Source organism: Muntiacus reevesi, unplaced genomic scaffold (genome assembly GCF_963930625.1).
Source record: "Muntiacus reevesi unplaced genomic scaffold, mMunRee1.1 SCAFFOLD_65, whole genome shotgun sequence".
Classification (NCBI taxonomy): domain Eukaryota; kingdom Metazoa; phylum Chordata; class Mammalia; order Artiodactyla; family Cervidae; genus Muntiacus; species Muntiacus reevesi.
In genome coordinates, this window is record NW_027077892.1 from 441,759 (window position 1) to 466,461 (window position 24,703).

At 37.9% G+C, this 24,703-nt stretch overlaps 1 long non-coding RNA gene across 1 annotated transcript in view; it reads right to left on the reverse strand.

Moving 5' to 3' along the window:
* Positions 1-2,234: 2,234 nt before the first annotated feature.
* The window catches only part of LOC136155222 (uncharacterized), a 32,831-nt gene continuing 10,362 nt past the window's right edge, over positions 2,235-24,703 (reverse strand). The window contains exons 2-6 of the long non-coding RNA XR_010660727.1: positions 19,330-19,408; positions 13,239-13,550; positions 11,265-11,395; positions 4,279-4,377; positions 2,235-2,330 (exon numbers count right to left, since the gene is read on the reverse strand). This is a non-coding gene — a long non-coding RNA (uncharacterized lncRNA). The remainder of the gene's footprint in view (positions 2,331-4,278; positions 4,378-11,264; positions 11,396-13,238; positions 13,551-19,329; positions 19,409-24,703) is intronic.

The window sequence follows — 24,703 nt, forward strand, 5'->3', positions numbered from 1 at the left end:
CATTGTCTTCTCTTGAAACCAGTCACTTGCTACAAGGAAGAAACAGATGGTAATAGAAGTTAGTGACCTTATATCCTAATTCAACAATGACAAAAAATCTTCAGGATTCTTCTATGGCATTAAGAAACATTTTTATCTTACCGAGTTCATTCATTGCATGTCTATGCTCTTCATCAAATGAAAGTTTCATTAGAACACACACAGCAGGACAGATCTGATGTTCAACAGGAGCTGGCACTGAAAAATAAAGTTGACATAAACCATAATGCTTTGTTTTCTCAAAGTAGTGATGTTTATTATACCTAAAAAATACTGAGTTTGCAGATATACTTCTCATGCATGGTAGCTTAGTGAATCAACAAGTATTTGCTGAAGAGATGAATAACTACTATACACATGGAAAGGAAAATACAGGTAAAGGGCTTTCCTTGGTTCTGTAAAAATGTTTACCCCTCACCAGCCTTTCACCAAGTCTGCTGGACTAACTCCCATGTAGGTTTATGCTATAATTCAACTAATAACTTAAAAATTATACTGGTTATTTGAAATAATAAAAACATTTTGGTATAAAACTATTTATTTATAATTTATATTTTCAAAGCTGAAAGGCACATGGCTGTATAGAAATGTATAGAGAAACCTAGTGCAACTCTAGTAGAGAAAGTTTATTATATAGACACCAGATAGTAAATAAAAATTTAAAGGAAAAGTGTCTAAGAAAATGTACTTACACATTTAGTGCTATACATAAAGTTTCAAAACTGTTACTTGAAATAAAAATTGAAAAACCAAGTCTATTTTTCAGAAGTAATAGTATTTATTCTATTTAACTTGTCTGAGAACAGGTATTAAGAGCACACAATACAAGTCATTACATAATTGTGGACAGCCAAAGAAAACAATCCAGAAAGATAATGTTCTCCCAGTAAAGCAACTTATTAATTCTCCCTAGCCCTAGGACAAACAGAAAGGACATTTCTGCTATATTCTTACTGTTGAAAATTTTTTAATTTTAAATAAATTCACCTTTATACCTAACCCTAAGAGAAATCTACTAAATCTTTATAGATCAAGTTCTCATCATCAGTCTTTCTCCTGCTCCCCCAATCAAGATACTGACTCGATAGTCCTTTGCTGTGTGTATGTCTATGTGTGGGTTCTTACCAGGTGAAAGGAGGTCTTACCTTATATACTTACTGCTTTTGGTTCTTCCCATAGGAATGAAGTAACTTATCTCCTCAAGGGTCCCAACTCCCATGATCCCTGCTCCTGGGGGAGAGGGTTTCTCCCTGAGAAAAGAGCTGGGTGGCTGATCACCCCAGCAGCTGGGGCCCCAAGGCCTGAAGACAGGCAGTGAAGTGGGAAGGACACTGGGCTGAGGGTCAGGGGGTCTGGCCTCTGGCCCTGGATCCCCCACCCACTACCTGTGAAGCCACAGGCAAGTCTTTTGGCCTCTCTGAACCTCAGTCTCTTCATCTGTAAAATGAAGATGATAATATCTTCTCTTCCTACTTCACAAGGCTGTTCTAAGGATCAAATAACAGATATAACACAGCTCTGCATCCACTGAGTAAAGCGATATGCAAATATAAGAGAATGGCTTGGTCACTCACAGCTGAAGGAACTTACGTAAAGTCACTTTCCTGAGCTTAATCTCAAGAGAAGGAGAACATAATCGCTCAAGTTCTTTCTAGATCAACTATGCTATGACTGTTTAAGTCTACTTTGATTTTCTGTTATTTTCTGGTTGTACTGTAGTGCACACAACATTTCCCTTTGCTAACTTTTTTTCCTAGGGAAATAGAGAAATTAAGCTTTAAACTATGTGAGCGGTGCAGGTGGCTAATATGAATTTCCCACTCTGATTCATAAAGACACCGTCCTAATTAAAAAACTTTTCATTTCAAAAACTTTTACATTTGCTTTGTCACATGCACCATATGGAACATACTTGGATTTTTGTCCTGGTCCATGCCTTGTTCATGGGCTTCTTGCCACTCCCAACAGGTTTCACAGTAAGCTCGTATCTGTTCCAAAAGATGAAGGACTCGGATTTCACGCCTGCCTCTCTTGTCATCAGGCTGTGAGTGAATGATGTTGTGGAGTGCTGCACTGGCCCTGGCCAGAGCCTCTTTACCGCCCCAGGAATTGCTCAACAACACAGAGTCTTTGTCATTGCCGTGTAAAAGCTGGATGAGGAGAGGAAGACATCCAGACTGTCGCATGGATATACAGCTGTCTTGGGAGCTAGACATAGCTAGCAAAGTTCACGACATATCATCCTTATCATGAGTACCAAGCATTGACAACAATGAATACACCATTTCCACCTGTGGGCCAAATGAGTTTAGAAACAAAATTATGACTTTAATAGCCAAAAGCCAACACCAATGAAGTGATGAATGGGATATTAGCTGTAACTCAAACAAAAACAGAAACAAAAACAAAAATCTCTTTCCAGGATGAAGTAATGAGCGTTATTTCAAAATCCATATTGCTATAATCATTATCACCATCTTCTTTATGAGTAAATATTAGTAGTGGTAGTATATAGTCATAAGGAGACAGTAGGTTCTTGCATACCTAAACTGCTATTATCTGGATCAGTGGGTGAAAATCTGTTATCATAATGAAAGACAATCAACTGATTTTTCTCTTTCTCACATCTCCCCCACCCACCACACACACACACACCTACCAACACATACAGAGCAAGAAATGTGGTTTATCTAAAATTCTTTACACAATTAAAAATTTTACTTTTTAAAATCTACAACCATAATCAGTAAAATGTTTTTTAGCAATTACTATTTACTAAGTACTGGTTCTAAGCAATTGCTAACCGTCACCAGATTATAATATTGTTAAAATTATGATATCTCCCTTATACATGTAAAAGTATTTTCTCATAAAGGGATCATATAGGGATGATCCCTGATCATATAGAGATACAAAGTCAATATTCTTATTTAATTTTTTTTAAGCAGCTGGTAAGCATCATTACTCCCTTCCTGTAAATTCCAAGAATTTACTCAGAAGCAGATCAGAAACAGGAAATAGCACCCAGTCATCCTGTCCTGTGATCAACCGCATTTTTTAAAAGCAAGAGCTACTGTGTGAAAGTTGAGGCTATTATAGAAATGCATCATATCTATAAATTAGTGGTTCCAAACCAGGGGCAACTTTAGCCACCTTGAGACTCTTCTGGTAATGTCCTACTATTTGCAAGTGAGCTGTGTGACACAAGCAGGTTACCAGAGTTCTCTGAGGTCCAGCTGTCTCAGCTGCCAAACAGAGTAATTTACCTAATAGGGTTTTCTTTGTGAAGATTAACTAAAGTCACACATGTATACAGGACAGTAGCTGGCATTCAAAAATGTAGTAAGGTCTTAATATTATCATGCAAAAATCACTCCAAAAGGAAATGGTATTCAAGCTGCCAGTTTTCAAGCAATAGTACTCTTATATATTAAAGGTTTTCTTTACAGTAAAAACTACTCGTGTTGGACAGACTGGGGTGGAATTCTAATTTAATTACCATCTTTTTGGCTTTAGTATTCTCACTTAAAAGAGGGGCAAGAATAACACATTCAAAGGGTTTTGGAAAAGATCAGAGATAGTTTACGTACAAGTCTTAGCAGTTACTGGCATATTAGTGATCCCAAGTAGTAACTATTGTGAGTTACTAAAAGGATTAAGTTTTATATTAATAATATCACTGCTACTCTAAAATTCATTTCTTATATCGACATTAGTTATGTAATGCTTTTCCTCAGAGCCATTATATTACTAAAGTAAAGAAAGAGTATGTAGAATATGCTATGAAAACAAGGAAGTATTTAGATGTAATGGAAAATATACTGTTTAAAAAATAGTCCCCGTGCTCCAAATGTAGTGCTTCAAAGGAGGCAGACACAGACTGCATGGGCAGGCGCGAGGGCCCTGGGTCAGAAAACGCTCTGTAAAGAAGGAAAGCCCAAGAAGAGCTCTGCAGGCTGGCGAGGACCCTGAGGGTCACTGTGCAGCAGGGTGGGAAGTGGAGGGCTGCACCACTGCAGCCAGGGCAGCCAGGCAGAAAGTCACGGGGAGGGGAGAGCTCAGGGGGGCGAGCCAGCTGTGGGCTGCACCTCAGGATGCTTGCAGAGACCTGGCTGTCATTTCTTTAAGAGACTGCGATGATGGAAACAAAAGAATACTTAAGCCAAAATTAAAAGAAGCATGAAGAATGTTTTAGTAGAGCACTCAGAGTTCTAGCGACAAGACTCTATAATCCGTTACCTTGGTTCCCAGATGACTGGTCAGCCTTCAAGGAGCTTAATGTGTGCTACTAGAGCTCAAAACACTGGCTGTTTCATGATCTATTCGTGTACTTGACCCCTAGAAATTAAGCAAATTATAGACAGTATAATTTAGATTATAGATAAATATAGCTAGCTTCATGCTAAGATACTCCAAATGAACTGTCTTTAGGGTAAATAGCTAAATATACCATTAAAGTGTGAACATTTATAACTGCTCAAAATGAGTATTTTTATCTATAAACTTGAGTAGAATTTAGAGAAAGACTGAAGGAGGAAAAAAAAAAACTGTTGTAAAAGACAAAGTACAATGTAGAAGAAACCAAACACTGAAGACATTCTAAGAGTAATATTCTTTCCCAAATCAAAAGGCATGAAACCATATTCAGCTAAATATACACTGGCTGGAAGAAAGCCCCATTGAGTGATGAAATGCTTCCCAAGGCCCACTAGACTTCACACTCCAGGATGTCTGGCTCTAGGTGAGTGACCACACCATCGTGGTCATCTGGGTCATGAAGGTCTTTTTTGTGCACTTCTTCTGTGTATTCTTGCCACCTCTTCTTAGCATCTTCTGCTTGTTATGTCCATACCATTTCTGTCCTTTCTTGGTGCAATGCTAGTCTGTAGGAATGTAAGTGAGTAAGACACCCCCACCCTCGCTGCATATGGAGCCTGGACAGGTTGCTCAACATGTAAACACACAGTGCCGTGACGAGCGCAGGTGTGCAGACAGGAGTGGCGGGCACTCAGCTCAGGATTGTAGAGTAAAGGGCTGTCTGACTGTGAACGACAGAGAGGTGTCTCCTTAAAAAAGAGGAGGGTCAGCCACACAGCAGCTCAGATGAGGCAGAGGCCCTAAGCACAGGTCACAAAGAATGTGTACGTGTGTGTGTGCCTGTGAGAGAGAGAGAGAGAGAGAGAGAGAGAGAGAGAGAGAGAGAGAGAGAGAGACAGAGAAACTGACTCACTTGGAGATTAAGAGCTTCTTCTGATTGCAATAAGGAGGATGGAGTTGAGGGACCAAGACTCAAGATAAAGAGAGCAGGTGGGAGACTTTTAAGGAAATTTTGGCAAAGGGCTGCTTTTGATCTACAGGAGGAAATGAATGACTCCTTATGCTGAAGCAAGCATACTGTCTTTAAGGATATCTAAATACTTTGACTGTTTCTGGTGGTGAGGATGTAACACAACCCGTAAGGAGCCTTGTCTTCTAGAATTCACCACCTTGTGAACTACTCCTGTGGTTAAGTGTAGGCCAGATTTTGTGTAAGGCTTTTAGCGAACAGACTGCTATAGATATGATGAGAAGTCACTTTCAAGATAAGTTTACAAAAACTGTGGCTTCCATCCTGGACACCCTCTCTTGTTCTTCTCTGAGGGATTGCCAGATACTACACTATGAACTGCTCTTTGCAGAGGCCTTGGTGGCAAGAAATGATACCACTGGCCGACAGCCTGGACATCTCAGGCCTGCTAACAGTCATATGGTGAGTTTAGAAGCAGATCCTCCCCTCATCAAATCTTGAAATGACTGTGGCCCCAGCCAACATGGCAACTGCAGCCTATGAGAGACCCTGAACCAGAGGCACTCAGCTAAGCTGCACCAGGATTCCTGACCTACAAAGACAATAAATGGTTGCTGATTTAAGCTGCTAAATTTGTCAGGCAGCAATAGATAACTAACATATTGTTTGAAACAGAAGAGAAACAAGAGGTTACATTACAAAGCAAGGAAAAACCCATGTCTACGATGAAACATGTTCTGACATTCATTTCAGTGTAGACATCAATCACCTTTAAGCTTCAGACTTAGTATCTTTCTATATAGATTCTTGATTTTGGGACACTCTCCACTCTGCTCTCCCAAACTCTCTAGCTAGAAACCTAGATGGATTTATTATAAGGAGATTCCAAGAGAACATTCCCATACCCATACTACCTATAAGCCAGAACTTGAGTCTTGAGAATCTTTCCTGGGCCTTTTTATTATGATTAAGTCTGCACCAACATCCTTCAGAGGGACCAGAGAAGCAGTAACCTGTAAGAAATGGTTATCGTTGTTCGGTCGCTAAGCCAAGTCTGACTCTCTGTGACCCCATGGACTGCAGCATGCCAAGCTGTCCTTCACTATCTCCTGGAGTTTACTCAAACTCATGTCCTTTGAGTTGGTGATGCCATCCAACAATCTCATCCTCCTTTGCCCCTTCTCCTCTTGTGCTCAATCTTTCCCAGCATCAGGGTCTTTTTCAATGACTTGCCTCTTTGCATCAGGTGGCCAAAGTATTGGAGCTTCCAGATCAGTTCTTCCAATGAATATTCAGGGTTGATTTCATTTACTATTGACTGGTTTGATCTCCCTGTAGTCCATGGGACTCTCAAGAGTCCTCTCCAACACCACAGTTCAAAAGCATCAATTCTTCACTGCTCAGCCTTCTTTACAGTCCAAATCTCTCATCCGTATATGACTACTAGAAAAACCATAGCTTTGACTATATGAACCTTTGTCAGCAAAGTGACGCCTCTGCTTTTTAATATGCTGTCTAGGTTGGTCATAGCTTTTCACCCAAGGAGCAAGTGTCTTTTAATTTCATGGCTGTAGTCACCATTCGCAGTGATTTTGGAACCCAAGAAAATAACATCTGCCACTGTTCCCACTTTTCCCATCGACTTGCCATGAAATGATAAGACAGGATGCCATGATCTTCATTCTTTGAATGTTGAATATTAAGCCAGCCTTTTCACTCTCCTCTTTCACCTTCATCAAGCGGTTCTTTAGTTCCTCTTCACTTTCAGCCATTAGAGTGGTATCATCTGCATATCTGAGGTTGCTGATATTCCTTCCAACAATCCTGATTCCAGCTTGTGAGTCTCCTAGCCTGGCATTTCTCATGATGTACTCTGCATATAAGTTAAATAAGCAGGGTGACAATATACAGCCTTGATGTACTCCTTTCTAGATTTTTAACCAGTCTGTTGTTTCATGTCTGGTTCTAACTGTTGCTTCTGACCTGCATCTCCTTTTCAACACACATTAGAATCAAGCACTTCTCTATCTTCTGGTCCTCCTTTATCCACCTTTCAATATCCACTGCCATCAGAGGCACTCAAATGTGTGCCGAGGGGCCCAAGAAGGACTATGCCTGGCAGTTCAATCAGTACAGCTGGGACACAGTCAATTTCAACTACACTTGCTGGGTACAAATCCCTCTTCTATTATCTACTTGCTCACTTTAGGAAGGGACTCAAAAAACAGTATTTTTCTGAGAAAACAAAACAAAACAAAGTGACTCTAAGAAGTTCACCATAAAGGTAGCAACAGTCTCCAACTCTCTGTGAAACTGTGTAAGAGGGAGAAGAAGCAAAAGAAGCAAGCACCCTCCTCACCTTGCCTTTTTTCATACAGATGGTACACGGAAGTGGCCCAACAGTAGATGAGAAGTTTCTCTTTATTAAAGTACTACAGCTAATTCTACAACCCTTAGTGAATTAATAAAGGTAGACATTAAGTATAAATGCTGTGAATATCACAAAAAGATGTTATGTGCTTTCTGGTGGAAGACCACTATGCTACCTATGAAAGTCTCAGGCATAGAATGAGGGCCTGAGACCAAATCTGATCACATTGCTAGACCCAATACCAATTTACAGGGAATACAGAAGACAGAGAGATAGGTCAAACTTCACCATGCAGATGTTCCTAGCAAAATTCAGACTATGGAAAACTTGAGAAGACAAATAACTTTGGTTATTCAATAAATATACAGCAAAAATCTAAGAGACAAAGAAGAAATCTATAGATTAAAAGAAATTTCAAAGACACACTAACCAATCTCTGTGCATGAACTTTATCTGGCCCTTGTGTCAAATAAATTTAAAAATTATGACATTTACGAAGCAACTGCAAATTTGAAATCTGATGCTACCGAGGAACTACTGTTAGTTTCTTTGGGAGTGTAATAATGGCATAATAGTTATGTATTCTAGGTGTCCTCTGGCTGCAGGACTGCTTTAGCAATTCTGGGCCTTTTGTAGTTCCATAGAAATTTTAGTATTATTTGTTCTAGTTCTGTGAAAAATGTCATAGGCATCTTGACAGGAATTGCATTAAATCTGCAGAGTGCTTTGGGACTTCGGACAATACTACCAAGCTACAGTAATCAAAACAGCATGGCATTTGTACAGAAACATGACAGATAGACACACAGACCAAAAGAACAGGATAGAGAACCCAGAAGTAAACCCACATACCTACAGTCAGTTAATCCTTGACAAAGGAGATAAGAACACACAACGGAGAAGAGACGGTCTTTTCAGCCAGTGACACTAGGAAAGCTGGACAGCTACATGTAAATCAGTGAAGTCAGCACACACCCTCACACCATAAACAAACAAGCCCCCCAAATCCCTCAAATTGTTTTAAAGACATAAGTATAAGACATGATACCATAAAACTTCTGGAAGAAAACATAGGCAAAATAGTCTCATAGTCTCAAATTATAGCAATATTTTCTTAGATCAGCCTCCCAAGGGAAAACAAATAAAAGCAAAAATAAATAAACGGGACCTAGTCAAACTTAAAAGATTTTTTTCCAGTAAAGAAAACTATCAACAAAACAGAAACACAGCCTACAGACTGGGAGAAAATATTTGATTGACAGTCAATATCCAAAATGTACAAACAGCTCATACAACTCAGTATCAAAAAAATAAAAATAAAAAATAAAAGCAACAAAAATCAAAGGATGGACAGAAGACCTAAACAGACATTCCTTCAAAAGGCATACAGATAGCCAACAAATCATGAAAAGATGCTCAACATCACTGATTACTGAGAAATTCAAATTAAAAATGGCCACCATCAAAGCAAAAAGTCTGGAGAGCATGTGGAGAAAAGGAAATCCTTCTACACTGTTAGTGGGAATATAAATTGGTACAGCCACAATGAAAACCGGTATGGAGGTTTCTTAAAAAACTAAAAATAGAGTTACCACATGATCCAGCAATCTCACTCCTGGGCATAAATCCAAAAAAGATGAAAACTCTAATCTGAAAAGATAAATGCACCCAAATGTTCACAGCAACACTATTTATATTAACCAAGACCTGGAAAGAACCCAAGTACCCATCAACAGATGATGGTTTTAAGAAGATACAATGGTTTAAGAAGTCACAAAAAAGAATGAAATACTGCCACTTGCAGCACCATGGATGGAGCTAGAGAATGCCATACTAAGTGAGGGAGTCAGACAAAGACAGACATTATATGAGATCACTTATATGTACAGTCTAAAAAATAATACAAATATATCTACACACAAAACAGAAATAGACTCACAGACACAGAAAACAAACTTACGGTTACCACAGATGACAGAGAAGGACAAATTAAAGGTATGGGATCAACAGATATAAATAATCCAAAAAATATGTATATGTTACTGAATCACTTTGCTGTAGAGCTAAAACTAACACAATAATGTAAATCAACTGTATTTTCAATTTAAAAGAAAGTATTCTTAGACACAGAAAACAAACTTATAGTTATTAAAGGGGAAATGGGAGGAGGGATAAATTAGGAGTATGGGATTAACAGATACATACACTTTGATATATATAAAATAAACAAGGATTTACTTTATAGTATGTGCATGTGTGCATGCTAAGTCGCTTCAGTCACATCCAACTCTTTGTGACCCTATGGACCATAGCCCGCCAGGCTCCTCTGTCCGTGGGATTCTCTAGGCAACAACACTGAAGTGGGTTGCCATGCCCTCAAGATCTACCCAACCCAGGGATCAAACCCGCAGCTCTTTTGTCTCCTGCACTGGCAGGCAAGTTCTTTACCACTAGCACCACCTGGGAAGCCCTAGCGAATTTTATTCAATATCTTGTAATAACCTAAAATGGAAAAGAATTGGAAAAATACAATATAACTGAATCACTTTGCTGTATACCTGAAACTAACAATGTTAGGAATCAACTACATTTCAATTAAAAAAATGTTATATTCTGTAAATACACAGTGAAGTATTTAATATTTAAGCAAAAAATGATGATGTCTGGGATCTTTTCCAAAAATAAAATCAGAGGACAAAGTATATAGGGTACCTGCAGATTACTCTATTACTCTGTTTGCCTCTGTATATATTTGAAATTTTCCATAATAACAGGCTTAAAAACATATTATTGGCAGTGGAAAAGGTTCTCCTACCATTTCATCTCTTTCCCAGTCTTGTTTGAACTTCATCACTACTTACTGGTTGTCTCACTAGAGATCTGGTTCTAAACATTAAATGGAAAAGCTGAGATCGATTCATAAATGAATTACACATAAAGTTATATACTAAGCAAGTAGGGATCTAGCCCATATAATTTATTTCTAGCTTTCTCTTTTCATTTAACATTCAAGGGAGATTAATCACAGATCAAAAATCCCTCTTTCTAGAAGGGATGTTAGTTATCCCTTCCAACCTACATATATTCATTGCTATTATCTACTATTTATTTATCAGGGACTGTGGGGATATAAAAATGAATAAAACTGGAAAGAATCTTTGTCTTTCTGGAGCTTACAATTTAGTAGGGAGAACAGAAATAACCACATAAATAAATATAAAACTGCAAATGTGGTCTTCAAGGTGAGAAGAACAAGCGAGGACAGCCTGTAATGGGATGTGAACAGTTCAAGCCTCTTGAGAGAAATCACGCTAAAGTTCAGACACACACAAACTGCTGTTAACTGAGTGAAGTGGGATGAGAAGGCACAAGAGGGAATGGGCAGATGGTGTGCAGGCTGCAGCAGAGGAAGCCGTCAAGGGGAAGTCCTGAAGGGCCAGCGTGGCAGGCGTGCTGAGAGCAAAGGGTGACAGACAGCTGGCAAGTTTAGGCAGGAGCCAGGTTATACAGGTCGTAGTAAGGCTTGTCTTTTTCTGAGAATCAATGGATGCCAACAAAGGATTTTACCAAGAGGGTGATTTACTCGTGAAAGATCATTCTGGCAGAGTGGCTGTGGGCAGGAAACCAGGTGAGGTACAATGAACTTCCTTCCCCAAGGGCACTAGGGCAGGAGCTTGATGGATCATATTACTGTGATTCTGAGAAAGTCAAAGAGATTATTTTCAGTTTTGTTAGTGTCAACTGTTTTGTCTCTGGAGCAAATAACAAAAGAAATGAACAAACCCCAAGCGTCTGACAGGTAAAGGGATTTTGGCATAACTGGATCACAGTCTCACAGACACACCTCTTATCTACATTAAGATCTGGAAGTAGCTGTAGCGTCATTAATGTGATTTTGGTTTTTGTCTTGTAAGTTTGTTATGATTTTATCGCACACTAAAGTCTTACATTTTTAAATGAAGCCTATGGTTCTTTTATGGTTTCCTACTCACTTCATGATTATAAAAACTCTATGCTCATTTCCTTAACTTTTAATATTTCTAACAGTTTTCATTTGGGGGACTTCCCTGGTGATTCAGTGATTAAGAATCTGCCTTCTAATGCAGGGGATGCGAGTTTGACCCCTGGTCTGGGAACTAAGATCCCACATACTGCAAGGCAACTAAGTCCGAGGGCCACGACTTCTGGGCCTGCACGGCGTAACAGAAGATCCCGCATGCCGCAGGGAAGAAGATCTCACATGCCACGACTGAGACACAACATAGGTAAATAAGTAAACTGTTTTTTAAAGTTTTCATCTTTGACATTAAATCTAATATATTCAGAGTTAAATTCTGATATAAGAAATGAGATAAGAATTCAATTAAAAAAATAAATATTGAGCTTATTGGCTAGGTGAGGCTTTAAAGGATATAATAATTGAAATATGACCCCAAAGTATTAATAGTGGGTCTTAATCCTAAAGCAAAAAAAAAAGATTTTTGTCAAGAAGACAGAACTTCTTTCTACATATGTGTAGGAACACATGATAATCCCAGAGAACTCCCTAAGTAGTAGACAAAGAACCCAAATGTACTATTGGAATATAATTTTTTTTGCCCTAATTTACCATCTGTAGAGTATTATCCAGTACAATGTGGACCAGTAATATTAAAATGAAGTATATTTTTGTTTAAATGTGGTAAATTTAAATATTTAAATTAAGTATGAGACATTTTAAGCTTTAAATTTTAATGAACTAATAGAACAAATAAATAGTATCATTAAAAGTAATCTATAGGCACTAAAGGAATATTTTATATCAACAGTAAGAAAATTTCCTTAAAATCAACTTAGTTGAAACTGTATTTTAAAAAATCATTCATTTAAAACATAAAATATTGCTTGAAAAAATGTGGAGAATACAGAACACTCCAAAGAAAAATACTCATTAGGATACATTCCAATCAAACTCTAATAGAAAACTGATGGCAGCACAACAAGATAATGTTCTACATTTTAAAAAATTGTCTTCCATAATTTTGCTAAAGATGATAATAGTAAATATGACTAGGGTATTTATTTACTTTTATTTTAATGGGCATTAGAATTGTTTATTTAAATGCTAGGTTTCTATAATCCTGGAATACAACTGAAGATGAAAATATTAACTCTTTATGATTTTTTTAAAAAACACAAAAATATCTTAGAATGCCACAGAGAAAGAGCAAATCTATTCAATGCAAGCAGTAATAACTAGGTCAAATCACATATGACCAAAATGCAGCTTAGTATTTATTTTTCAAAGAAACTCCACTCACATTAATCATTTTAGGCTAAAACAGAGACACATACTTTAGAGCTATAAAATATACTTGGAAATTTGAAAGCTTCATAGTTAAATATAATAAAGAAAAATGACATAGCATTTTAGTACTGAATTCTTCTGGAGATATCCATTTAGGAAGGAAACAGGTCATGTGAGAATCATCTCACTCAGTATTTCTTTTAAAATATTTAAATAGTTAACTAGAAAAGAAATTAATAAAATAATCTATTTACCTGACCGCTACCCACAGTTGCCATGTTGATTTCTGCCACTCCTTGACCTTCATTCTGCCGTTCGGCTTCATGTGAGCCAGCTTCATGCTTGCTCTGAGATGACCTCTGTTAATATGGAGTTAACATCAATACATACAAAAACGGTGCATGCTTTCTCAGCCCACAGCTTTCCTTCTTTCTTGCTCTAAAGCTCTGAAGGCCTCAATGACACAGGTTCACAAAAGCACGGAGCTGCACTCCATAGCCTCCAGCGGGCTGTCAGCTGCCTGTCTCGGTCACAGCAAAGTGAAGTGTGTCCCTCGAACACTAGGGCTGCACAAGGCAAAGGGTTTTCTGAGACCCACAGAAACACCATCCTCCACCAGCTGTGCTCACATCACTATCGGGGACATAACCCAACTAGAGCAAATAACTGTCTTTTCCGCAAGGTCACATGGTTCTGGTATTTAATAGAGCTGCAAATATAGCAGTTACTATAGCTTATAAATACCTTCTATGTAAGTATATTTATACTTACACACACATATATTTTTATATACATCTGCTAATAAAAGTAATATGAAACCAACAGATAAGCTCTTAGATTCTAATATGAATAAAACCAAAACCTTTTCTAATGTAACCACCATCTGTTAGGTAAAGTGAAAGGGCAAGATTATATCCAGTAAAAGCAGTAATTTCAAGACAGATTATATCTAGTACAAAGCAGTCACTTTGAAAACTATCACCACAGAATCAAAGAAAGAAAATAATCAAGTATCTTTTATAGAAACAATTACCAGTGTGCCTCCTCTAGGAACATTATAGGCAAAATTAAAAATTACACATTAAAAATTGTGACATAATAATGGAAAACTATGTTACAAAATGGCTTCCACTGGAATTTATTTAAACATAAAGCTTTCCTAGACCATTTAAAATGTGACTTTAAAATAATTTACATATACTATTTCCATCAATAAACAAGTGTAAGTTATACATAGGCAAAAGAGAAGTAGTCCCAATAATTCAGAAACAAGAAAAAACAGTACCTTGGGAAAGTGATACCACAAAATTCAACAAAATCATCTAAAGCAGAGAATACAAAGTCAGTGAAGAGAAAAAATGAATCAACGAGCACTAAATCTACAAAGATTTGACACTGACATCACTGAAGATGTCAATATAAAAGTAATTATTGAGTATGTGCTATGTCAGTTACTTGCAATAGGGCTGGAGAACACAGTACTGACAAACCCAGGCATCGTTCAACGCACTCTTCCAGATTTAGTCTAGTCAGGGATGCTATCAAATAATGAAAGAAACAACAGTAAAGTTAAACACTTCGACAAGCACTCTGAAAAAAGAGCACAAGTTGCTTATAAGGATATATAACAGAGGGACATCAGACATTGTGGGAGTCAGGGGAAGTGCTCTCTTAGGAAGTATTGTTTGGACTGAGATCTAAAATATAAACAGGAGTTCTAGGAAACGGGATATGGCAGAGGATGAAGGAAACAGAGACCACATGCAAAAATTTAGGGAAATAGAGACCATATGCAAAGGAGCTGTGATGGGAGAAACGTGGTTTGCTCTAGGATATCAAAGAATTACAGTGTGAAGAGTAGAACAGAGAGATGGTTAAAAAAAGGAACTTAATGATTTTGTTGAATTTTAGTGTGATTCTCAGATGGCACTCATGCCCCCACATAACCAATACTCTAAAGGAAAAAGGTGCATGTATTCTGATCGTTTAAACTCAAATTTTGAATGGTCTAAGAAGATGGGAAACACAAGAGATCAACTTGCAGACTAAATATTAAAGTAAGTGGGAGATGACAGTCCTTTACACCCAGGGAAGCACTGATGCTTGGAGACAGAGGTCAACCTGAAGGACTGCACGACAGACTGGATACAGTGAGTGGAAGAAGAGATCTGGGGTCACAAACTACTCTTCTGTTTCTTAGCTCACACAGCTGAATAATGGTGGTACCATTCATGGAGACAGATAATACTAAAGGAGAAGGAGGATTTGGAGGATGTGGGGGTCACAAGGAGGACTTAGGAGGAGACCATCATTAGTTGTGCTTTGGTTACGTTGGATTTAAAATGCCTTTAAGACAATTCACCCACTTTAAGTGTACAACTCAATGACATTGAATAAACTTACCAAGAATCACTATATTTCAGTTTTAGACCATTTTCATCATTCTAAAAAGATCCTTCATGCTCATTTATAGGTAATCCCCATTCCCACTCACAGCTCCAAGTAACTATGACTCTGCTCTGTAAACTCGTCTTTTCTGTACGTTTATTGTAAATGGAATATACGGACTTACATGTCTAGCTACTTTTACTCAGTATAATGTTTTTGAGGTTCACCTCAGTTATAGTGTGTGTCAACAATTTGTTCCTTTTAATTGCCGAGTAGTATTACATTGTAACGGTATACATTTTATTTATTGATTTACCAGTTGATACACTTTTGCATTTTTCTACTTTTGGGCTACTGTGAATAATACTTCCATGAATATTCAAATTAAAGTCTCTGTGTGGACATATGTGCTCATTTCTCTTAGATAGCTAGAAGTGGAATTGCTGGGTCATATGGTAACTATACCTTTAATACTTTAGATAACTGCCAAACTTTTCCAAGTGGCTGAACCATTTTACATTCCCATCAGCAACATATGACAGCTTCTATTTATCCACATCCGTGCCAATGCTTATTGTTTTCCTCATGATTACAGCCATCCTAGTGAGTATAGAGTGATATAGCATTGTGGTTTTAACTTGACTTCCTTAACATCCAATGATGTCGAGCCTATTTTCATGTGCTTATTAGCCATTCCTATGAATTTTTCTGGTGAAATGTGTATTCAAATCTTTAGCCCATTTGTAAGTTGGGTTGTCTCTTTATTAATGAGTTATAAGAGTACTCTGCATGGGATTTTAAAAACTATTTCTCATTGGCTATTTTCTAGAGACTATTAAATCATGCCACAATTTTCCTTATAGCTCCCATCTTTTGGGGCCCCTCCCCCCCAAATGGTATACATTTGTCAGTAAATAACCTATAGAATACAAAAGAAAGTGGTAGGACTGGTTGCCTCATGTACCCTCTTGGAACTTCTGAGATTTGAATCAAGTGCAATAGTTATATCATCTGAGTTATATCCTGCATCTAGATCTTAAACCAGAATTGTTAGCAGGTAGGGCAAAGATAGTGTTATAAGATGCTTCATGGTGGAGAAATTATTTGGCAGACATCTTTTCTTCTCAGTACTGTATGTGAACTAATTTATGAGTATCTGATCCCGTTTTCTCCATTTTCTAGCTTCTCCTTCTGATAGTAATAAAGAAACAGCAAACAGTAAAATTAAAAACCTTTCTTTCTTAAATAAGACATGATACCTTCTTTTAGTTTATATTCACTGAATAAATGTAACGACTTAAGGCTATGAAAAATATGGCCATTTTTATAACAAAAAGAAACAAGAATAGACTAGGTTATGGTGGTAGACAGTTGGTCCCAAATCCAATGATATAAATGAAATCTTGAACAGATAAAAAAACACAAACAAGCCCCCAACCTGCAATAAACTTATAATTGTACTGATAATGAGAACTATTATTAACAAATGACAATTTTTCTTAGGAATTTCTAGAGGCCAGAATGTTGGTAACGTTTGGAAATGTACTGACAGTGAGTATATTATACCAGGCAAATGATGACCAAAAGAAGCCCCGTGCAGCAATACTAACAGCAAAGAAGGCTATTTAACACACATGAAAGAGTCAATCAAGTAGAAAAAATAAGTGTAAATATTGATTTAGAAATTAAAAAAAAAACAACCCTGTTGATGCAGCCAAACAGTAAAAATCATAATACAAGAAAGATGGTGAATAAAAGCTAACTATAACTAAAGAAGCTAGAAAAACAACAGCAAACACTCAAAGCAGAAAAAATATATATAAAAAGAAAATATAAATGCAGTGCTGCTCAATAAAAAACAAAAGTTGCCTCTCTAAAAACAGTTTTAAAAATAGAGTATAGTAATTTTGATCAAGGGGAAAAAAAAACAAAACACCACAGATAAACTACCCTGGAAACCCAAAGGGGCCATAATAACCAGAATGCCACATACAGCAATGCCAATGACATTGAAAAAGGAGTAAAGAGATAGTTTTGTTTTATTTTGGAAAGAAAAAAACAGTACTGAAGAGTTAATATTGCAAAAAGGACACAGTCTGTATATTACAAATATTTGGTTCATACTGACTTAAAACATCCAGATTAAACTACTTTTAGCAATATGACTATTACACTGAACTTGACTACTTAGCAAGTACATGTTTCTACATATTTCAAATTCAAATGTACTGAAGCCAAAGCTTCTAAGAGATTTAAAAAGCAAGGCATGCATGACCAGAGTCTTAAAAGACACTGTTTTCAAAATTATACTTTTTGACATTAGAATTAGTTGTCTTCTCTGTGTGTAAATGGGCTTGCACTAAGTTTCTGCCTCCAAACAGAACTGTTCATTATCCGGTCAGATTCTCAGGGCTGGCAGTAAGTGCTGTTGCTGTGGTTTACTTGCCAAGTCATGTCCGACTCTTTTGCAACCCCATGGACGGTAGTCCACCAGGTGTCTCTTTCTACTGGATTTACTAGGGAAGACTACTGGGGTGGGTTGCCATTTCGTTCTCCAGGGAATCTTCCCGACCCAGTGATAGAACCTGCGTCTCCTGGGCTGGCAGGCGGATTCTTTACCATCGAGCTACTTGGGAAGCATGCTGGTGATGAAAGGACACGTCAGATTTGTTTCGCATACAAAAGTTTTCTCTCACTCTAAAAGCTGTGCAGCTACTATAAAAACATTACAAAACTGGCCAAACTAAGAAAACAAGGAGGTATTAGCAGTGGTTACCTGCCTTTTCATATTATTTCTGAAAGACTGTTTGTGCATATTAAAAAATGGGATCAAAGTGTACATACTATTTTGTATCTCATAAACATTTTAAAATATCAACAAGCACTTCATCATGTTTTTAGTAATTATAGTTAGAAAAAAGCACTAGGTTGATATTTCATTCTTTGCATTCTCTTCTTTTTTCCTGTATGATCTGGAATGTGAGTCTCAATCTGGCTGCATATTAGAAACTTTGCATTGGTATATCCCCAAATACTGAGCCAATTTTTCCTAGCAACAATTCTGTATTGTTCAATGAGGACTTTTATTCAACACTTTTTGCTCTTATTGCAGAGAGACAGGTCATCCTGTAGTTGACTTAAGAAGAAATACTTTATTTTCTCTGAGCCTCCCACATGCTATTTTTCCTTATTCAGCAATAGTTCATTTAAGTTCCATGTAGGTTTTCTTTTTATTTACCCATAAACAAAGTGACAAGTGCCCAAATTCAGTGGCTATAAACAGATAGCTGAAGGGATGGTTTTTTATACCCCATCCTTCTGTGTAGTGATCAAAACCAAATTTCAGCTGAAGAGCTGACAAATATGGTTTTAACCCCCTTTTTAATCCTCATTTCCAGAAGTACCTAGTGTAACCAACTCTGGAAACTTTCAGGACTCCACAGTGTAAAATGAGTTGCTTTGTGACCTCCTACTGCTCACTCTGGGGTCAGCTCTCTACCATAATCTAGAAGAATTATTTGTTTATCTGCTTTGCAGTTCTCCAAATTTTATTGTCACCTTCCCTGGTATTTGTGCTTTTTCATTTTACCCTTTTACTGTCATTTTAATGAAGTTTGTAAAGTAAGCACAGATAAATGTATATGATCAACTTTTACTATGGATTACACAAGGAGATAGCTTATTTACAAACTGTTAGTAGCCAAATTATATGTAAACAGATAACTGAAGTAAGGTATCTATTTATGGCTCTATAAGCTTTAATTGCATAAAAGTTATGAAGAAATCATACTAGTATAGATTTTTGAAATCTATACTTAATTTAATGAAAAAGCTTATCAAGTGTCTCAATTCTCTAGAGCATCTATTTCAATGATGCCATGCTAATTATACATATTTTCTTTTCTTAGAACAACCACCTATCATTATAACTACAAACAAAAGAGACAATTCACTAACCTTCGGTTGCTTGGGACTGTAAAAGCTGTCGTATACGAAGTATGTCCTTTTCTATTTGTTGAATTCTGGTTATTCTTCGCTAAAATAAAATAAGTAACCAAGTTAGATCTATTTTTATTAAAAAAAAACATTAGTTTTTAATATTAATTTAACATTAACCATTCTATGGTTACCATTTAAAAGTAGGATTATATCAAATCATTCTTTTTTCTATGCCAAGTCATTCTTATGTGAGAATTAGATACATATACATATACATATTCATATACTGAGGACATCAGTGCATCAGTTCAACTTTTTAACATATCTAACTTTATAAAACAGATCCCTAAATTTAGGAAAACTGTACAAATGCAAGTTATGTATCTACTTGGACCATAAAGAAAGGTGAGGGCTGAAGAACTGATGCTTCTGAACTGTGGTGTTGGAGAAGACTCTTGAGAGTCCAGTGGACCGCAAGGAGATCCAACCAGCCCATCCTAAAGTCCTGAATATTCACTGGAAGGACTAATGCTGAAACTGAAGCTCCAATACTGTGGCCACCTGATGCGAAGAGCCAACTCACTGGAAAAGATCTTGATGCTGAGAAACATTGAAGGCAGAAGGAGAAGGGGACAACAGAGGATAAGATGGTTAGATGGTATCATGGATTTCAATGGACATGAGTTTGAGCAAACTCAGGGAGACAGTGAAGGACAGGAAAGCCTGGCAATGCTGCAGTTCACAGAGTAGCAAAGACCTGGACATGACTGAGCAACTGAACAACACATGATACATAACAGTGTGAAACTGGTATATAAAAGCTGTTCTCAAAAACTTTCAAAAAGAAAATTACATCTGAATTTAAACTTTTATATTAATTCAGATGTCAGTACAGTATAATGAGTTTATGTAAAGTATGGCATCCTGTAAAGAGAAAGAGCATCTGCTTTTTTTAAGAAGCACCAGTACGTAAACAATAAGAACAATCTTCCCTAAAGTTATTCCTATTACAGGTCAGCAGTACCTTTCAGAGTTAGCTTTCCCAAATACTTCAGCTAAACATTACTCCAAACACTAAAGATCACAATGATGGTAGGAGTTATTGCTTCCCCCATATACTGAGATCTTCAAGTGAACACAAAGCAGTAACTACAGATCAAACAATGTGGAAGTGAAAAATGTGGGAAATGTTTTAAAAATAAGTACTGCCAATATTTTATCATCAACTGCCAGAATTCCATAGTTGACACTGTAACATTGGTATAAGAAACTGTATTGTAAGAGTAATTGTTTCAATGAGGAAAAAGTGTCAGAAAATAGACGGAGTGATTTGCAAACTTTTTATGATTATGCACCCATCAATGAAAGATTTTTGAGCATGTATACTTCAATAGATAATTAAAGTATTATAACGAATAGCTTTAAGTATATACAGCTAAAAAGCTTACATACAAAACTTACCCTTGAATCATACATAGTTTTGTTTAAATACAATGTCCTTATGATTTTATTGCCATAGTAGGAATCATTATTGTTGCTGTTTTTTGGAAAAGTTCAAAACAGATGTGCTCACCAAAAAAGAAACCTTCCTCTCTCAGTCCCTCAGTTGTATCACTACAACTATGCTAATTCTCTATCACAATTCTGAAAATAGTGAACTTAAGGTAAATAATCACACTCCTCTCTCACGCTAGTAAAGTAATGCTCAAAATTCTCCAAGCCAGGCTTCAGTAATACATAAACTGTGAACTTCCAGATGTTCCAGCTGGTTTTAGAAAAGGCAGAGGAACCAGAGATCAACCTGCCAACATCTGCTGGAACATCGAGAAAGCAAGAGAGTTCCAGAAAAACATCTATTTCTGCTTTATTGACTATGCCAAAGCCTCTGACCGTGTGGATCACAAAAAACTGTGGAAAATTCTGAAACAGATGGTCACACCAGGCCACCTGACCCACCTCTTGAGAAACCTATATGTAGGTCAGGAAACAACAGTTAGAACTGAACATGGAACAACAGACTGGCTCCAAATAGGAAAAGGAGTACATCAAGGCTGTATATTGTCACTGTGCTTATTTAACTTATATGAAGAGTACATCATGAGAAATGCTGGGCTTGAAGAATCACAAGCGGGAATCCAGACTGCTGGGAGAAATATCAATAACCTCAGACACGGAGATGACACCACCCTTACGGCAGAAAGTGAAGAACTAAAGAGCCTCTTGATGAAAGTGGAAGAGGAGAGTGAAAAAGTTGGCTTAAAGCTCAACATTCAGAAAACTAAGATCATGGCATCTGGTCCCATTACTTCATGGCAAATAGATGGGGAAACAGTGAAAACAGTGGCTGACTTTATTTTCCTGGGCTCCAAAATCACTGCAGATGGTGACTGCAGCCATGAAATTAAAAGACGCTCACTCCTTGGAAGGAAAGTTATGACCAACCTAGATAGCATATTAAAAAGCAGAGACATTACTTTGTCAACAAAGGTCCGTCTAGTCAAGCTTATGGTTTTTCCAGTGGTCGTGTATGGATGTGAGAGTTGAACTGTGAAGAAAGCTGAGCACCGAAGAATTGATGCTTTTGAACTGTGGTACTGGAGCAGACTCGAGAGTCCCTTGGACTGCAAGGAGATCCAACCAGTCCATCCTAAAGGAGATCAGTCCTGAATATTCATTGAAGGACTGATGCTGAAGCTGAAACTCCAATACTTTTGCCACCTCATGCGAAGAGTTGACTCACTGGAAAAGACCCTGATGTTGGGAGGAATTGGGGGCAGGAGGAGAAGGGGATGACAGAGGATGAGATGGCTGGATGGCATCACCGACTCGCTGGACATGAATGTGGGTAAACTCCGGGAGCTGGTGATGGACAGGAAGGCCTGGTGATCTGTGATTCATGGGGTCACAAAGAGTTGGACATGACTGAGCGACTGAACTGAACTGAAGGTAAATAATATTTTCTATTTAAGACATTTTACCATGTCCAATTTTCACCATGAAAACATGCTGAAGAAGAAATATTTTTAGTAGCTCTCTAAAGATTCTGCAGAGATGAGTGATTACTTCTACATCAGACACCAAATACATCCTGGCATTACAGAAACAACAAAACTATCTACACTTATTAGTTTCATAATATTTCATTGTTTTCCTCTCTCTATATAACCAGCTCCCCGTCACCAATAAAGTCCCAAGTCAAAATTTTTAATATTTAGAGGGTGAAAACAGGAAAATATACCTAACATTCCTCTTCACAGAACTGTATTTCTGTATTGCTATTAGGTCACTAGACCCTGTAATCAAGTCTGCACCTTGATGACTGCTTCCACAATAACATTTGTGCTTTCGTTACTCAACATAAAATGGAAGAAGTCAGTAGCACTTCTTTCCATTCTCTGTATGACAATCTTGAATATTTATGAAATTAAATAAAATGCAACATGCTTAATTGTTCAGGCATATAGACATGGTATGACTTTTGAAAAACTGATATAAAAATTATTTAGTAATATAGTTTGATATATATATTGAAATACCATGTAGAATCAAACCCCATACTCGCCAGAGACACTCAGAGGGCTCAAACAAACTTTATGTGCACCAGGACCCAGAGACTCCACAGAGACGGAGACAGAACTGTGTTTGGGTGTCTCCTGTGAACATGTGGGTCAGCAGTGGACTGCTGCAGAGGCAGGGGCTCTGAGTACAGTAGACCTGAGTATGGCATAAGCTGTCTCAGAGGAGGTCACCATTAACCCAACATAGAGCTGCCAGAACTCACACAGGACTGGGGAAACAGACTCTGGGAGGGCACAAATAGAACCTCGTGTGCACTAGGACCCAGGAGAAAGGAGCAGTGACCCCACAAGAGACTGACCCAGACTTGCCCATGAGTGTCCAGGAGTCTCTGGCAGAGGCAGGGGTCGGCGGTGGCCTGCTGCAGGGTCAGGGGCACTGGATGTAGCAGTGCAGGCATGTGACCTTTTGAGCGAGGTCGCCATTATCTTCACTACCTCCACCATACTTTGGCCTCAGATAAATAACAGGGAGGGAACATAGCCCTGCCCTTCAACAGAGGATTGGATTAAAGGTTCACAGAGCATGGCCAAACAGAACAAGAACCAGTTTCCCCCTCAGTCAGTCTCTCCCATCAGGAAGCTTCATAAGCCTCTTATCCTGATCCATCAGAGGGCAAACAGACTCAAAACCACAATCACAGAAAACTAACCAAACTGATCACATGGACCACAGCCTTGTCTAACTCAGTCTAACTATGAGCATGCCTTGTAGGGTCAACCAAGATGGATGGGTCATGGTGGAGAGTTCTGACAAAACATGGCCCATTGGAGAAGGGAAAGGCAAACCACTTCACTATTCTTGCCTTGAGAACCCCAACAACAACATGAAAATGCAAAAAGACAGGGCACTGAAAGATGCACTCCCTGGGTTGGTAGGTGCCCACTATGCTCCTAGAAATAACTCCACAAAGACTGACGAGATGGAGCCAAGCAAAAACAACATTCAGTTGTGGATGTGATGGTGACGGAAGCAAAGTCCAATGCTGATAGAGCAATACTGCATAGGAATGCTAGGTCCATGAATCAAGGCAAACTGGAAGTGGTCAAACAGGAGATGGCAAGAGTGAACGTCAATATTTTAGGAATCAGCAAACTAAAATGGATTGGAATGGGTGAATTTAATTCAGATGACCATTATTACTACTGTGGGAAAGAATCCCTTAGAAGAAATGTCATAAGTCAACAAAAGCACTCGAAATGCTTGGGTGCAGTCTCAAAAATGACAGAATGATCTCTGTTCATTTCCAAGGCAAACCATTCAGTATCATGGTAATCCAAGCTTGTGCCCCGACCGGTAATGCTGAGGAAGCTGAAGTTGAACGGTTCTGTGAAGACCTACAAGACCTTCTAGAACTAACACCCAAAAAAAGATGTCCTTTTCATTACATGGGACTAGAATGCAAAGTAGGAAGTCAAGAAACACCTGGAGTAACAGGCAAACTTGGCCTTGGAGTACAGAATGAAGCAGGGCAAAGGCTAATAGAGTTTTGCCAAGAGAACACACTGGTCATAGCAAACACCCTCTTCCAGTAACACAAGAGAAGACTCTACACATGGTTTTCACCAGACGGTCCACACTGAAATCAGACTAATTATATTCTTTGCATCCAAAGATGGAGAAGCTCTATAGAGTCAGCAAAAACAAGACCGGAAGCTGACTGTGGCTTAGATCATGAACTCCTTATTGCCAAATTCAGACTTAAACTGAAGAAAGTAGGGAAAAACTACCAGACCAATCAGATATGACCTAAATCAAATCCCTTATGACGATGCAGTGGAAGTGAGAAATAGATTCAAGAGATTAGATCTGATAG